Below are 17,328 nucleotides of genomic sequence, written 5' to 3'. Positions count from 1 at the left end.
GTCTCAGATCTCTCTGATGTAGCACAAAAAAATCTGTCCCCGTGAGCATCATCTTGCCCTAGAACACATAATTTTTTTGTCTCCTGTGTCCTGAAATATTTTTTTCTTTTTTATTTAGGGAAAGATCTGAAGATCCTGCTATGATCAAATATATGTGACCAACATGAGATACTTTTATTGTGTGCCCTTATTTATTATCACCTTGTTAACGCCTACACTACCATATTATTGTCTGTTACTTCTAGTTTAAAAGGAGATAATAACAGACAACTACCCTGTCACGGTCGCCTGATCGCCACCCTCAACATGCGACAATCGCACGACCGCGACCAACAATAATATGTCACGCCCGCGGCATCAGACCCCAGACCTTCTCACCAAACTCGTGACCAAAGGACCGGCCGATCTAAAACCGCGATGTGACGCGCGTAACAATGCCACACTCAGCTGCGCCCTGCACAACGATTGTCCAGCTAATGAAACACAATTGACGCACCGGCAGCCTGAATGCGCTTGTTACTGGGTCGGGTTAATTACGCAACTAACCCTTCACTGCCACCACCCCTTTTTGTACAGAGAAAGGGGAAACTCTCTTTATCAAATATACACTGTAATGATTGAAAAGTCGCCTGTCCAATACGGTCACTGCAGGCCGATTGGGCAGAGGATTAAACAAACACAGTAGCGTCTCTTCAAAAGGCAGGGATTCGTGAATTGCAAGTAAGCGCTTAGAAACACTTTCAGAAAGAAAGATTTATTACTAAAAGAGTAAAACAGGTGCAATAAAATATTTACGAAGAAAATGTAATTAGATATATATATTTATATATAAAAACAGCATATCACAGCCAAGAGATAACAGGAAGAAGTTAAAAGGTTAAGTTACTTGCCATGTTAAGCCTTAAGGTAAGCAGATCCAAGTTGCAGAGCGGAAAGGGTCTTTGATCTCCTGCTGTTACGATGTTAAAATTAGGAGATCTCTTTAGCTTAGCTTTGCAGGCTTCCCAGCCTGTCTTTTAAAGTCCCCCTGCAGGGGGGGGGGTGGCTCTGAACACTAGCCAGTATGCTGTTTTGGGAGGGGTCAGTCGGGCGAACTCTGAGTTAGAACCAACATCTGTCATAATCCATGACATGAAACATAGGGGAAAAACCTGACTTGAGGAAATTTCATTTCATTCTGTCACCTTTAACTGTTAGGTTTTATGAGGTTCCAACTTCTTTCAAGTCCAGGGAAAAAACTATCTTATCTTGATTAGGAGGTGTGATATTTTACACAGGCCTTGGGACAGAGTGTCTGCTGTCTCTATGGGGGGGCTTTGTAGCGCTGGGCCCCCTGCTGCTCCAGCCTGCCAGCAACTTTTAACACTTACACATCTGTCCCTGTGCCTCTCAGGAAGGGAGGGGGTAGGGAATAAAGGATTGAGGAATACGTCTAATATAAAAAAAGGGGAACTCCGCATCCAACTCTGATGAGCAGGTTTGCTACATACCCCACTTCTCTTTTCCTTAGCTGCCATCATAAATATCACAAATGCTCCACCAACTCTCTCTCTCTCACAACTCACCTCTGGTACACTATAGAGCGGCATCTGTCCGGTCTGTAGCCACTTTGACAGTGTGTCCTGGTGTGCATCCCAGGATTCAGGTCCTGATCTTCCTCTGCCTTGTACGTGAGGAGGAGGAGGAGGCTAAGACGGGCTGGTGCAATCACCCCTGGGCTGGCCACACCCCCTATCAGTACCAAATAACATGCATGAGAGAAATAGCCACATGACTTCCTGTCTCTCACTGATTGGCAGTCCCAGGCAAGGGGAGGACAGAGAGGTGGGGCAGAGGATCCGATCGCAGGGAGCGAGGGGGAAGAATTAGAGTTAACACACACACTGCACTACTAGATCATGCACTGACTGCCATGCCATGGCCAGCAGTCTGTGACAAAAAACACCTGTCCCTGACAAAAAATAATTTTCCGTGATTCAGCCCGGGACAAAGACTGTCTGTTACAAATGCCAAAAATCCATAAGCGTCCTGGGCAATCTGTGACTGTGTGCAACTGTGTATCAGTGGGTTGGATGGGGATCTTTACACAGACACTGCCTCCTAGCCCTGAACTGGCAAAGTGAAAGTGGGGGTTATTTACTACAGCTGGGGAGTGCAAAGTCTGGTACAGAGAAACCAATCAGATTTCAGGTTTTATTGCCAAAGCTTCACTGAACAAGCTGAAGTTAGAAGCTGACTGGCTACCATGCACAGCTGCATCAGATTCTGAGTGCACCAGTTTTAGTAGATCCCCCCTATGTGTCCTTATAATTCAGGTGAACAGATACAGGAATGTAAAAGAATTATGTTATAGGTACAGTGCAGCATACTTAGCATACTGCTAACCTCAGGTCCATAATAAACCATGTATACACTATCTTTAATTTGCATCACAGAATTCCTTCTCCTACTTCTCCTTCTGTTTTCTACAGAAATATCTTGACGTCATCTCCACTGCTTTGAATTGGGAATCCCCTGGCACGTAGATAGGCAGAGTGTATGGAAGCAATCACCAGAAGAATACCATTGTGCTGGGCCTAAACAACAGAATGAGAAATATTCTCAGTGGAATGAATTTACTAATGAATAGCAGCTGTTCACCTAGCAAAGTGTATGCTAATGAATAATGTGAAGCTGTGAATACCCAATCGCGAGATAGAAAAAAATCATTTTTTTAAATTTCCTTCACACGTGATTGGATACTCAAAATAAACACTCACTATGCAAATTGAACATACACTTTTCAGAGTGAACATTCATTTTGCTAGATGAACAGCTTTTATTCGTTTAGTAAATCAACCCCACCATATTATTAGGTCTGGGCTGAGATCACTATCATTTTTTTATATTATCTTTGCTTACAGCTGAACTCCAGAAACAAGAACTTGCTTTTAAAAACACGCAATAGCCATAAAGAATATAAATGCACTTCATGTGCACCAAATACCTTTACAACGCCAGATGAAAAAGTGATCTCATCAATGTGCTGTACATTGCCAGAGATGTGGGAGGGGCAGGCTCCACCCACTACAGGTTGCCTGCAGAAAACAATAAGAGGGGCAGAGACAAGGCCGGTCACCACCCAACAAGCAGAGAGCCTAGGAGTGACCCATCTTTATTACAGGAAGCTCCTGCACAGAGGCAAATTTTCACACTAAATTACTGCACAGATCCAGAAAAAATACCCAAAGCACACCAAGATTCAAGGAAGAGTACACATGACTCTTGTATTTAGATAATATTTGCCTATCAAGGAGTTCAGCTTTAAGTGCTAATGTAGTCACATAAAAGAAGTTAAAATGCCAGGGACTTGTCATGGCTGTCATCACCAGGTACTAATACATTAACATAGGATTTGTATTGAGTGCTCAGGGAGCCTTGAAACATGGGGTTTTCTAGTATTCAAAGTTTGACCAGTTTCCATGCTTACAAATCTGGCCCCGCACCTCACCATTAGCCAGCAACACTGTCTTTTAAAATAATGGGCTTATATTCAATGGGGCTGAGCTCCAGATTTGGGTTTCCCTAGAGAAGCATATTGACCAGAGTAAGAAGACTGGTGGGCAACTAAAGTTGGCCATAGATTGATCTTTTTTTTTCTTCAGCTAGGCAGCTGATCAAAAAAAAAAATGAACAGATTTCTCCATCAATACCAGGTGATAAGGGAATCCTCCATGCTGCACTATTGTAGTCTGATAGTGAGACTCCTCCTTTGTCAAAGTACACTGCTACATTGAGTGGAAATTTTCCAACATTCCCATTTGAGAGAAGCAGATTGTTAGATCGACTTCTCTCCAGCAAAAGATAGATAGATCAAAATCCCTGCCGAATCTTGATCCATCTATAGCCAGTTTAAGAGGAGTGGGAAAAGGTAAACCCTGTTCAGGATTATAAATATTTCTAAAGGTCTAATTGTAAGTAAACTGAAGGTCTTAAATCTTGGATTGATCAAAACAGTGTGCCTATAATCAAGGGGCATTTTCACTCACAAAAGGGTCATGGTTTTTGTTCAACCACTTGAAGCTCTCAATGAAAGAGAGAAAGAAATGAAAAAAAAAGTTGTTCTACTATAAACTTTCCTAAGATGGGCTCTTGACACCTAACCTCCCCTCCTAATCTTTACATAGAAACTCGTAAACCTAAACCTTAATCCTAAAACTAAAAGTAAACCTCAGGATCCCTGAGCGTAAAAATAATCTATCTGTACCCCAAAAGTGACCCCTAATACAAGCTAGCCCCTTTCTGTGGTATATGTACTTTTTCCAGGAGTTGCTGCACAGAAAATAAGCCAGTGACAATAACCAATTCAAAAATTACGTTAGTGTCCTCTTTCCAAAGAAATCCAACAATTAAACCTGTATTTCAGTACCACCGTATCTATATATATCCATTTACTCATGTCCTGCTTCCTCTTTGGCTTACGTGCTGATGTTCTTGGGTTCCTCCTTGCCTCAGCCCTTGCACTGTTTTCCACGAAAAGCATAAAGATACATAAGACTGTGGCTTTGTGTCTAAGCTCTAATACAATTCCAGCGTTGGTGCTCTCTGCAATTTCCCTGGGTGGCCCTCATTTAAAGGAACTGTCCCACTTTTAGAACCAAATGCTCTGTGTTTTTATTCCTCGTCAGTTGTTTCCCTTTTTAGTTAGATATGTAAATCTGTATAAAAATATGTTATACAATATTTTCATTGTAGCCAACCTCTAAAATGCTGTATTTCCTATTCCAAAAGGCCGTTAGACAGATAGTGCTGAAAATGTACTTTTTTACCATAGTACTTCTTTATAGCTCACATAACTTGGGTGAAGGGAGTAAGGTTGTGTTCTTGTCAATATACTTTGTACTAAAATATGTCATTTTTACTCATCTAGAAAGTGAAGAGCTACTGTATGGTATGGAGACAGTGGAAATCTATCCCTTGCTTTGCCCAGTAACCATCTTTCTGATTCTACCTTGGCTGTTTATTCTCCACAAAATAACTTGAATTTAATAAATAATTTTGACCTAAATAAACGCAGGTTTACCTGCAAAAGCAAGGGTAAAAGACTATATAATATCAGAATCAACATGGCACATTGCATTATAATCACACACTAAGCTAAGGATATCTCAAGGTAAATCAACCTGTAATTTCTTTATTAGGCAAAAGAAAGAACAATCTAACCTTTATGCTGAAATATTGTGTGATGTCCTTTTAAACACATTCCCTTGTTATTCATAAGCACAATGACAATTATTCCACGTAAGTGAATCAAGCCTTGACTTCTGGCCCAGCAGCTGTCAATTACAGGGATTTGTTAGTGGCTCTTACATAAGAAAGCCTCCAGTAACACATCTACACTGAAATGGTACCAAGAATCCCATTAAAGGGAACGTTTTGTTTTATGCTTTAAAGTGGTCCAAAAGGCTCAAGGATTTTTTACTTTCATGCATTCCATGCATGAAGGCAAAAAACCTTCTGTGTGCAGCATCACCCCCAGCCCCCCTAATACTCTCCTAAGCCCCCTCTCGATCCAGTGATGTGCACTGGAATCTCAGTTATCCCAGGACTCCCTCTTCTCATTGGCTGAAACAGAAGCGGGAGCCATTGGCTACCACTGCTGTCAATCACAGCCAGTGAGCCAATGAGAAGAGAGATTGGGGGTGGGCCCTGAGCCACTACTTTGTGTGTGAATGTGCTGTGGGGGCACCTGACAGGAGGGAGGGGCCAGGAGAGCCTGCGGGGGACCCGAGATGAGGAGGATCTGGGCTGCTCTGTGCAAAACCACTGCACAGAGCAGGTAAGTATAGACATGTTTGTTATTTTTTCTTAAATAAAATCAGCCTTTAGAATCAATTTAATGTCTTGAGAAAGATGTAATAAACTCCATCTAAACATTGTTAATAAAACCTAAATTATTAAAACCTAAGAACAGTGTTGTATATTGCTTCTTACCAGTCCTTCTTTGGGGTGGCTGCATTAGTTTTCACTTTTTCTCTAAATTCTTTTTGCATTATTTTCAGTTTCAGTTAATGTTGGCAGTGACATAGTTTCTGTCCTAGGGTGACAGTGCTCACCAAGGCTTTGTTTACATTTTTGGTTGGGGGAGATGGTAAAAGTAGGCAAACGCATCCAGATGGGGGTGTAAACATGCCACAGCCGTGTAGCCCTCCACCCCATCTCTTTTGAAGGACAGTAGGACAGCCAAATGTGGCCTATTCAAGTGAATGGGGCTGCACTATAGACAAGTGGCAGCTTAGTATTCCCATTCAAAAAGCTTGTTCAGCTGTCAAAAAAGGCATTCAGGAGGCGACAGTATCATGTTCTGAATGGCTGTCAGCCGCACCTGCATCACTCTCCTCCTCAAATTGCACTTTAAGGGCTCATGTACACTGCAGCTGATAAACTCACGTTTAGGAGCTGTTCAGCGTTTTTTTTTTCAGCAGCCCCTGAACTCACCCTAATGTTTTCCTATGTGTCCATGTACACATCTTCGTTTACAGTAGTTTACAGGCATTTGAGTTTACAGTCATTTTTTTTTAACGCAGAAAACTTGCGTTCAACAGTTGATTTCAAATGCAAAATGCTTGTGAATGCGGCAAATCGCGTTTTATAAGCGTTTGCGTCTGAAAATCTTTTTTAACTCTTCCACTTCCTGATGCTGTCCAGAGCCTTTTTTCATCATGAAAAATGCACGCAAAGCATTTTCAAGTTACTCAGATGGACAAAGCACTGAAAACAGGATGTTCCTACCAAGCTTGTCACACATTGTAACGACCAATTCACACCTCAGACCTCTCCCACCCTTGGAAACAAAAGATATGTTAATGACCATTCACACCTTAAATTCCTCATGAAGACCCCCCCCCCCCCCCGTCAGGTAACCTTAATGACTTACTCCAACAGACACCTTTCCCACCCTTGGAAACAAAAGAAATGTTAATGAGCAACTCATGCCTAAGCTAATTTTAACACATACTGCTGTCTCTGCTTCTACTCTCTGTATTTCTCTGAAATAGTCTGAAATTGCTAATAATTTACCTCATTTCAGTGCATTCTGGGCATTTGGGAGGTTCTCCTGTGCTAATCTTTAAAAAATGCATCTAAACGCAATTGCACATAAATGCGCATACACGCGTTATGCAAACAGGCGTTTTTTAATACGTTTTCCAGCAGTCAGTTGCCATCGTTCAGAAGTGTTCCGTGTACATGGCGCCTAAAGAGTTATGCAGTTGTAATAGAGACCATAGTATTCTGTATACATGGAGCATGGAGAAGCAGCACTGTCACCCTAGACTGCTTGCTCCTGATCTAAACTACAGAACATCTCTTCCTCTCCTCATCTTTATAACATAGGTGGTGTTGTGTAGTCCACAGAGGTGAATTGGACAGGGCTTAAAACACTGCTTAAAATTTGAGAACAGCAGAATCATAGGAAGTTATAGTCTCATTGGATTTCTAGCAGGATAAAAAAAAAATATCCTAATAATGAATGTTGCAGATTTAAAAAGATTAACCACTTCACAACCACGCTATAGCCGAATGATGGCTACAGCGTGGTTGTCCGCATATCAGTACAGCATCATCAGTGCCACCTCATGAGTGCCACCTCATCAGTGCAGCCTATCAGTGCCCATCAATGCTGTCTGTCAGTGCATCCTCATCAGTGCCCACCACTGATGCCTACTGTATCAGTGCAGCCTCATCAACGCACATCAGTGAAGGAAAAAAATTACCTGCTTGCAACATTTTATAATAGAAACAAAGAAAAACTTTTTTTTTTCAAATTTGTCTGCTTTTTGTTGTTTATAGTGCAAAAAAGAAAACACCCAGTGATGATTAAATACCACAAAAAGAAATCTCTATTTGTGTGAAAAAAATTATACAAATTTCATATGGGTACAGTGTTGCATGACCGCGCAATTGTCATTCAAAGTGTGAGAGCGCTGAAAGCTGAAAATAGACCTGGGCAGGAAGGTGGTAAAAGTGCCCGGTAGGAAAGGGGCTAAAACCAGCGGCGGACTGAGCATTTGGAAACTCGGGCACTGCCCAAGGGCCCGGGGTCAGTAGGGGGCCCCATGAGATGCCCCTGGTACCTTTTTCATAGGCTTTTTTGACTTTGGGCAAGGACACAGGGGCCCCATGATCCCTTATTGCCCGGGGGCCCCATGAGTTGTCAGTCCACCCCTGGCTAAAACATTTTTCACATTACACTATAATACCATTTTTGAGGAGCGCAGCCCATGCTTCTGCTTTTCTTGCCTATGTGAAGAGTGACATCTCCAGCTCTCTGAATCCTCCAGGATATGCATTTTTCACATTATAGGAGGCTTCAGAGTGATCTAGAATACATTGTACATGCTCCACTGAGATCAAACAGGAGCAGCTACAAAAAACAAAAATAAAGGAAGATGGCAACGTCATGTGTGATCCTATGGTGATAGAGAAGCCGTTTACAATGGAGCAATGCTGAATTCTTTGGACATGTATTTATTTTCAGAATAACCAATTAAGAGGGAAAAGAAAAAAAAATTGGCACAGCACAGCAAAATAACACAGAGGGTGAAGTCCCTCTAATGTATGTATACTGATCTGTTTTGCAAATCATATTTTAAGTACGTCTTAAATTATATGTCTGAGCCCTGAAGGTAGTACCTTTCCTGAGGCTTTTCCAATACATGGAGAACTACATTTTGGATAAGAATTATGTCATATCCATGAGTGTAACTCCCTTTAGCTTAGCTAGACGGCAGCTCATTGTTTTATTTTTCTAGGCAGAGGCTGAGTAGCAGCCTGGGATGAGTCAGCCTGTGAGTGAGGCAAGAGCTCACCTCAGGACAGTCTAGGGGGTTCTAAGGTCAGAGCTTCTGGAGCCCTCCCTCCTCTCCAAAAACCTCAGAGCTTTCTAGGGGAGGGATGGAGGAGGGGAGGAAGCTTGGATTTGCATACCTAAAGGACCTTGGCCAATAACTTGGCAGGAGGCGGGGCATGGTGACCAAGGTAACCCTTAAGAATCACAGAGCCTGGGAGTGACAGGTGTCGAGCAGAAGATGGACTGAAAGGCTGGAGTTTGGAGCCTGGGAGAGGGCCCAGGGAGGGGGCCTACCTACGGACAGGTGCTGGGGAGGAGGATCTCCACTGTACCATCATCTTCAAGGGAGGATATCCTGAGCAGCAGAGAAGGAGCCAGCCCAGCGAAAGTGGCCACCAACTCATTAAGTTATGAGGAAGGACAGTGTGAGTAATCTTACACCCCCTGGGCCGCATAAGGGGAGAGGGCAGCCAGGTGGGAAACCCAACTAGCTCGTCATCTGGAGCTGCTGTGCTAAATTGGCAGTTTCTGGGCCCCCTTGCCCAGGGAATACCCTTAGTACAGCTGGGTGAAGAGGAGGGTTCATCTGGGATCTGAGGAGTTACATCAGAGAGCTGGAAGGCTCTTAAAGGAGAGACTTTTTTTGTCCACATCTGTACATAGTTGTTAAGGAGTTTGTCTGCAAGTTCGCAGTTCCTTGGGCATCCCTTACACCCCTCAACCCCATCCAAGTTTTAAACCCCTTAATAAAATCACAAAACCAAGCTCAATGACTGTTTACTGTCTCCAGTGTGGAAGAAAATGCATGTTGCCAGTTCTTCATCGGGCTTTGGGGCCCTAGCCCCGGCATCTTAACTAAGGGAAGCTGGCTGTGAAGCTACAAAGCCGGCTTCCCATTGCATATGCCCGAGTCATTCTGTGCTTTGTGAATGGTGCTGCAGTTTTCTGGGACCTGTGATGTGTCCCAAAAGGCTGGGGGCAAAGAGGGGGATGAAATTCCACTCAGATTGCTAAGGCCTGTCAAAACCAAGAAACCGCATCACCCCAAAAAACAGGTGCCAAATGTTAAACAGGAGGGGGGAGGAGGACAAGCTGCACTTCCCCTTTTGGGTTATTTTCATTTATAAGTGTAAAACCAAAAACCTTTGGATAGAGTAGGAGAAGGATTAGCACCAATCAGGTTTTATCTACTCTATTTGTCTTTTGTATTTCCCCCTCACTTTTACTTTTCACAGCAACCATTGTCATGGAAAGTGAGGGAAAATCCTAGTTTTAGTTATTCATAGAATAGGGAAAGAGGGAAAGTACCTTGGAGAGATTTCCTACAGAAGAGTAAGTAAAAGGAAATCACCACACTTGGACCACAAAATGGTAGGTGTTTTACCTCTCCCTACTCTAAACTAAACAGTATTTCCATACTCTTAAAAAAGATAGACTTTAGGAGTAGAGCAGTCTAGAATAGCAGATACACCTTGACAAAAAATTAATGGCTTTCACATACATTTGCACACATAGGAATCTGCAGTCATTTTTATATACAGTATTACAAGAGAGAATTATTTATTTATTATTTATTCCAGGTACTTATATAGTGCCGTCAATTTACGCAGCGCTTTACATATATATTGTACATTCACTTCAGTCCCTAACCCTCAAGGGGTGTACAATCTAAGGTCCCTAACTCACATTCATACATATACATACTAGGGCCAATTTTGACAGGAACCAATTCACCTACCAGCATGTCTTTGGAGTGTGGGAGGAAACCTGAGTACCCGAAGGAAACCCACGCAGGCACAGGGAGAACATGCAAGCTCCAGGCAGGTGGTGTCATGGCTGGGATTCGAACCAATGACCCTAGTACTGCCAGGCGGAAATGCTAATCATTTAGCCACTGTGCTGCCCATATCATATAAAAATTACTGTTTTTTGAGGAAGCCTCTACTGTAGGCAACAAAAATCATTAAATCAGCTGACTGGATTTTGGAGGCTACACACTTATTGTGTACACTGTCCAGTTCAACTAAAATTTAAAAAATGCTCATACTGTATACTGTACCTATACGTATTGATGTCTCTGGGTGGCTTTTTTAACTAGTATGTGCTGCCTTATCTATCAGCTCCCATCATCATTCTAGTTAACAGAAGGAAGGAGATACAGAGCAGAGATATGTGCATCTATAGATCTCTGAAGCCCATACTTGAGCAAGCAAGGGAGGCAGGGCCACCTTGTTCTCATACCTGAATACTGGATTACACATATGGTGACTCTATCTATTGAGGTGACAGCTTTAACTTCATAAATGACACACTAATGGCTGCCTAACTTGCCCTTCAGAATAAAACAATACATTAACAGTATACTTCCAACTACTGTAAGTAGCAAAGGCTTTTCTGTATTATATGTCCAGATTGATACAATTGTATCAATTCCATTTTTACTGGCCAGAGCTATGAAGATATTAGCCAAGTGGCCCACCTCTTTACACAACATGATTCCAAGTCAGGACAACTGCATGTATATGCCAGACAATGTATTTACATCACATCCCGTACAATGTGTTAAAAGTCAGATTGAATAAAAATCCATATGAAACTTATCTAGCAATACAATTACCAATAACAAGGCAAGCCATAAAGTCATGATTAATTATTAAATATACCTGGTGGTATAGAAATGACACAACGCAGACTATACTCAATGAATGAACAACCATATACATCTTTACACTTTGCTAACTTACTTGCCTTGCTTTGGAGGCCCTCTTCAAGTCGTCTGATCTGCCAGCCCTTTCCGCCATGTAGGGGAATATTTTGTATGATATAGATGGTATCCCCGAAGCCTGCAGTAAAAACTGTCAGAGTTTAAAGCTCTTGATGTGCAGCTGCTATGAAAATGTATTCTTTTTTATTTCCTTGTTCTGTCCTGTCCTGTCTACAACTGAGCCTCTTGCATAATGTATGGCCTCATCTACTCTTGCCTTGGTCTCTTTGTTGTCTGCTTATAGCTGCATCTATCTATCTGCTTGTCTCAAGTCCCTCTGCCTCTGTGTCTGGCTCACTTGCTGATTTTTCTCTGGGTTCCCCTTGCCTGAGCTCTCGCTGCTGTTTTCCACCCACATACACATTGCAATAAGACTCTTTCTCTGTATGTCAGAGTCTGTGTAGGTGGACTGGGGGAAGGGCCGAATCGAAAGCATCTATCTTAGAAATGCAGAGAGAAAAACTGACCATCCTATATTCATTTCTGCCGTATGATGAACAAGACATGATAAGTTTGTCTGTATCTGCCAGATTCTTGCCTAAGTCACAGGAACCAATAATAATCCTATGCACTGTTGTTCTTTATATAATTCCAGCATATAACAAAATTGGGTTCAAATAGAGGGATAAATAAAGTATAGGTGTCTTAAATTGGTGACTGAGAATTGACAGCAATTGAAATCCTTGACGTCTTGTAATTGAACACTAAACCTAATGCATTGTAGTTCTATAGGGCAAGCTACATAGTGCTTAATATGACAATTTAGCTTACTGTATTCATTGCAAGAAATCTTTATCTACTCAAGTTGCTGTCATTTATTTTATTTTATAGTAATATTTTTTAAATATGATGTAGTGGATTCATATAGGAAATTCTTCCTTTAGGACTACTGAATCACTCAAAACACTCCAGGTACAGGTAGTAATAGGTTACTCTCATCTCACTGGCACATGGGGGGCATTCATAGCATTGTGCAGGTACCATCTATCAGGCTATTGTTAGTACTTGACAATCTCCTAGATTGTAAGCTCCAAGGAGCAGGGCCCTCCTATCCCTCTTGTATTGAACTGTATTGTTGCTGTATTGTCTCCAGTTATATTGTAAAGCAAACTGAGCAAACTGTTGGCGCTATATAAATCCTGTATAATAATAATAATATGAATCCATTTATTAACAGTAATGAACTGGCAGATCCAGTAGATCAATCATCCATTAGGGAACCTAAAAGTTTCTGCTTACTAATCCTATGTGCACAGCCAGGGTTATGCCCTGCCTTGTCCAGCTGCTGTGAGTCATTTGTAAAGATGGGAAAGCTTGGAAAAACAACAGAAAAATTGGGAAAAATTGTGTTTTTTCCATTTTTTTCTAAAGCCGTTTTTTGTTTTTTTCCAGAAAAATTTAAAAAAATAAAGAGTCTGGAAAATGTTAACTTACAATGATAAATAATATATCTATGACATAGTATTCAAACTATATAGCATGAAGACCTTATTGAAAGATTTCTGAGACTTTACAGTGTATAAATCTATAGTGGGTGACTGGGGACAAAGAAAAGGCAAACTTATTAAAATACCTTCTTCAGCTCTGTCTATACAAAGGAGCATGGGGGAGCTCTTGTGCATACTGGGCATGGCATTGACACAGCTCCAGATGATCCACATTGGCTCACAATTGATATGATCCAAAAATATTTAGACAATAAAGGTGAATAAAGTACCTGGATCGGATGGCATACACCCACGGGTCCTTAAATAATTGAGCTCTGTCATTTCAAAGCCATTTTTTCTAATTTTTAGGGACTCTTTAATGACTGGCATAGTACCATTGGATTAGCGTAAGACCAATGTAGTGCCAATATTTAAAAAGGGGTCAAAATATTTACCAAGTAATTCTAGACCTGTTAGTTTAACTTCTATAGTTGGGAAGAGTTTAATAAAAGACCACATAGACGAGTTCTTGCTGGAAAAAAATATTTTAAGCAACAGACAGCATGGATTCATGAAAGACAGAAGTCAAACAAACCTGATTTCTTTTTATGAGGAAGTGAGCAAAACCTTGGACAGAGGGGTGGCGGTGGACGTGGTATACTTGGATTTTGCAGAAGAATTTGACACAGTTTCCCACACATGGCTAATGTGTAAGGTAAAGTCTACAGGCTTGGAAAAATCCGTATGTAAATGGATAGAAAACTGGCTAAAAGATCGTATTCAATGAGTAGTGGTTAATGATTCATACTCTGCATGGTCTAGGGTTGTCAGTGGTGTATCCCAAGGTTCAGTGTTGGGACCCTTACTTTTTAATATATTTATAAACGATATAGGGTCTGGGATTAAAAATACCATTTCAGTCTTTGCAAATGACACCAAGCTGTGCAGTGGAATAACATCCTTACAGGATGTCTTAACTTACAAGCCGACCTCAATGCACTGTTTAATTGGGCAACTATGTGGCAAATGAGGTTTAACCTCCCTAGCGGTCTGATTATGTGCATATTTCTGTGCTCAAAGTGGTACATTTTTTTGCATGGAAATATATATTTTTTTTATTGTAGGCCTGTAATTTTTAGGAATAACTCACTGAAATCTGTCCGAACAAGAGTCTAGTAAACATCCCAGGTATGGTAAAATTTGAAACACGAAATCATAAATTATAATTTAATAAATAATCATAAAAAATAATAATATAATAATAATAAATTTAATTCAATAATATAATCAAACCCAAAACACTGAAATTTGAAATAGAGCGCCAAGTTCGCACATCACTGAGCAAAGTCGCAAAATTGTTTTCAGTGTCTGATGACGAATTTCCCCACGAATCATTATCACTCAATTCTGCAAGTAGTTCTAATTTACTATCGCTGTTCTCTAGCTGGTCTAAAACCGATTTTGACCTAAAGGGATGCTTTTTGGACGCCATGGACGTTTCTCAGTTTCCAGGCAGACAGAATAGTAAAAATGTAGGCAGGGCACAGAACAAAGCACTAGGGACAAAATGTATGTGAAATGCTTTGACACAGTAATGTTATACTGTGTGATTTTAGTGAATTTAGTGAATGTCACTTTTTGTCATTTTTAAATTTCCCGCCGTTCCATCCCAGTACGTCCCGACGTCTCAGGGGACGGAACCCAGAAGACAGATGCCGGCATCCGCCGGAGGACATTCCAGGGGACACTGCAGGAGGGACATTGTGGGAGCGCAGGACAAGGTAAGAGAAGAACAGATCCTGGAGCAGTGCCGCATGGTAAGCCCAAGTGTAGCTCGGGGTTACCGCTTGTGGTACTGAAACTTTACCCCAAGCTACACTCGGGAATACCGCCAGGGAGGCTACTGTTGATAAATGTAAGGTTCTGCAGTTGGGGGCTAAGAATATGCATGCATCATACATACTAGGGGGAGTACAACTGGGGGAATCAATGGTGGAGAAGGATCTGGGAGTTCTGGTAGATCACAAGTTTAATAATGGCATGCAATGCCAAGCTGCAGTTTCTAAAGCGAGCAAAATCCTCTCTTGTATTAAAAGAGGTATAGACTCCAGAGAGAGAAAGAGAGATCATATTACCCCTGTACAAATCATTAGTAATACCTCATCTGGAATATGCAGTTCAGTTTTGAGCACCAATTCACAAAAAGAACATTGGGGAACTGGAGAAAGTACAGAGAAGGGCAACCAAACTGATAAGAGGCATGGAGGAGCTCAGCTATGAGGAAAGATTAGAGGAACTGAATGCATTCTCTCTTGAGAAGTGGAGATTAAGGGGGATATGATCAACCTGTATAAATACATCAGTGGTTCATATAGCGAACTCGGTGTAGAGCTATTCACCCTGAGGTCATCACAGAGGACAAGGGGACACTCTTTACGTCTGGAGGAAAAGAAATTTAATCTCCAAACACGGAATGGTTTCTTCACAGTGAGAGCTGTGAAAATGTGGAATAGACTCCCTCAAGAGTTGGTTCTGGCCAGCTCAGTGGATTGCTTTAAATAAGGCCTGGATTATTTCTTAGATACACAGAATATAACTGGATACTAACATTTATAGGTAAAGTTGATCCAGGGAATATCTGATCGCCTCTCTGGGAAATTGGATCATGCTTTGCTGGGTTTTTTTCTCTCTTTTTTTCCTCTGCATCAACTGTGGGTATAAGATTATAACTTTTTTTTTTTTAATGGTTGAACTGGATGAACTGTTTTCTTTTTTCAGCCAGACTAACTATGTAAAGTCTTAAATTATTGCAAGTTCTCTCGAAGACAAGCAAATCCTGGAATACAATTCAAGTATCACTGTGCTTCTCAATGCAGTTCTCAAACAAGATGCATTTCTGCCACAAATGCAAGCAAAAAAGGCTCCAGTGAAGTTTGTTTGTAGGCTCCATCTTGTACCTCCTACAGTTGGGTGATGGTTGGGTTACAGTAGATGATAGATTCTGTCGTCATCTCAGGCCTTAATTGAACGTAAAGGAGAAGTACAGCCAAAGCTCTTTTGGCTGTACTTCTGTGGATCACAGGAGTGCAGTTAGTTCTGCACCCCTTTGACCCATTTTCAGCTGACAGCGGGCTGAAGCCCACTTGCGGCTGACACCACTCAGCAGATTCAGGCTGGGGAAAGATCCTGACTTTAAAGTCAGCATCCACCCCAGAATCTGGAGCGGCACCTGGCTCAGCCTCTCAGCCAAGTGCAGAGAGACTGAGCCAGCAGCTTCCACCCCCTCCACAGCCCAGTGCTTCAGTGAGTTCTCACACCTTTAAATGATTCCTATGAATGTTCTCCACCATCACAGCATACTGTTTACCTATAGTCTGGTCAGTAAATTGTTTTTTCTCTTCCTTCTTTCAATATAATGGTGAATTTAGAAATATTTCCACAGTGCAATTTCTGCTGAGAGCAAAGCTGCAATTTGCAGATATTGTGAGAAGAAATATTATTTTCTAAATGCTACAAGTATGACAAAACACATCCTTGCATGCCTGAGGTGCCCTAAAATACTTTATGGAATGAAATGATTGATGAGGATTATATTTAAAGTAGCTTTTTTCTCCAGAGTTCTCAGTCCAGAAACTCTGCTTTGGGTGCTAAGGGGCCAATCTGAATTTTTTATGTTGATGTTTTTCAAAATAATGTTAAAAAGCAAGTTTAGTATATTTACTGAATAAGTTGTACTTTTACTATAGGCATAATAATTTTATATGCACTGAATTTTACATTCTCCAGTGTAACAAAATAACTTTCAATTTTTCCAAAAATGTCTAAATTGAAGGAAATCCTATCATATACCTTACATTTGTCACAGAAAAAAAGTGTCCTAGTGGCACGATTCCTATTTCTTGTTCTGGTGACAATTTGAAATGTTGAATTTCCCCTGCTGTCAGTTCCAGTGACAGTGGTCAGCTGGAATGCTAGAAAGGGTGATTTTCCCTAGTGGGGACATGGACTGTAATAAAAATCTGGCAGGGGTTTCAGTGCTTCCCCACTTCCCATCCATACTGTTTTGGCTTTTTGGCAGTTAAAATTCTTCACTTCAAGCATGATTTATTAGGCAATCAATCTACTACGAGATGTTTCCTGTCTATATTGTACAGCAATAGATCTTACACAGAGAGAGCAGGTATACCCAGTTTATACACATGCCTAGCTGCTGTACCTTCCTCATTCCCCACTTATTCATAAGTGGGCTTCTCATACTGCAATTACAGGAGAAATCACACAGTAATTGCTCATTGTCAATGTGTACT

At 41.3% G+C, this 17,328-nt stretch overlaps 1 protein-coding gene across 1 annotated transcript in view; it reads right to left on the bottom strand.

Moving 5' to 3' along the window:
- Positions 1 to 11,962, bottom strand: part of NAB2 (NGFI-A binding protein 2) — a 64,233-nt gene extending 52,271 nt beyond the window's left edge. The window contains exon 1 of the mRNA XM_089681089.1: positions 11,575 to 11,962. The gene's annotated coding sequence lies outside the window, so the exon portion shown is untranslated. The remainder of the gene's footprint in view (positions 1 to 11,574) is intronic.
- Between the last annotated feature and the right edge of the window lie 5,366 nt (positions 11,963 to 17,328).

Source organism: Staurois parvus, unplaced genomic scaffold (genome assembly GCF_062004578.1).
Source record: "Staurois parvus isolate SC_StPar_1 unplaced genomic scaffold, SC_StPar_1.0 ptg000017l, whole genome shotgun sequence".
NCBI classification, from domain to species: Eukaryota; Metazoa; Chordata; class Amphibia; order Anura; family Ranidae; genus Staurois; species Staurois parvus.
Note: the sequence above shows the minus strand (reverse complement) of the source record. Positions and strands in the feature narration are given on the sequence as shown.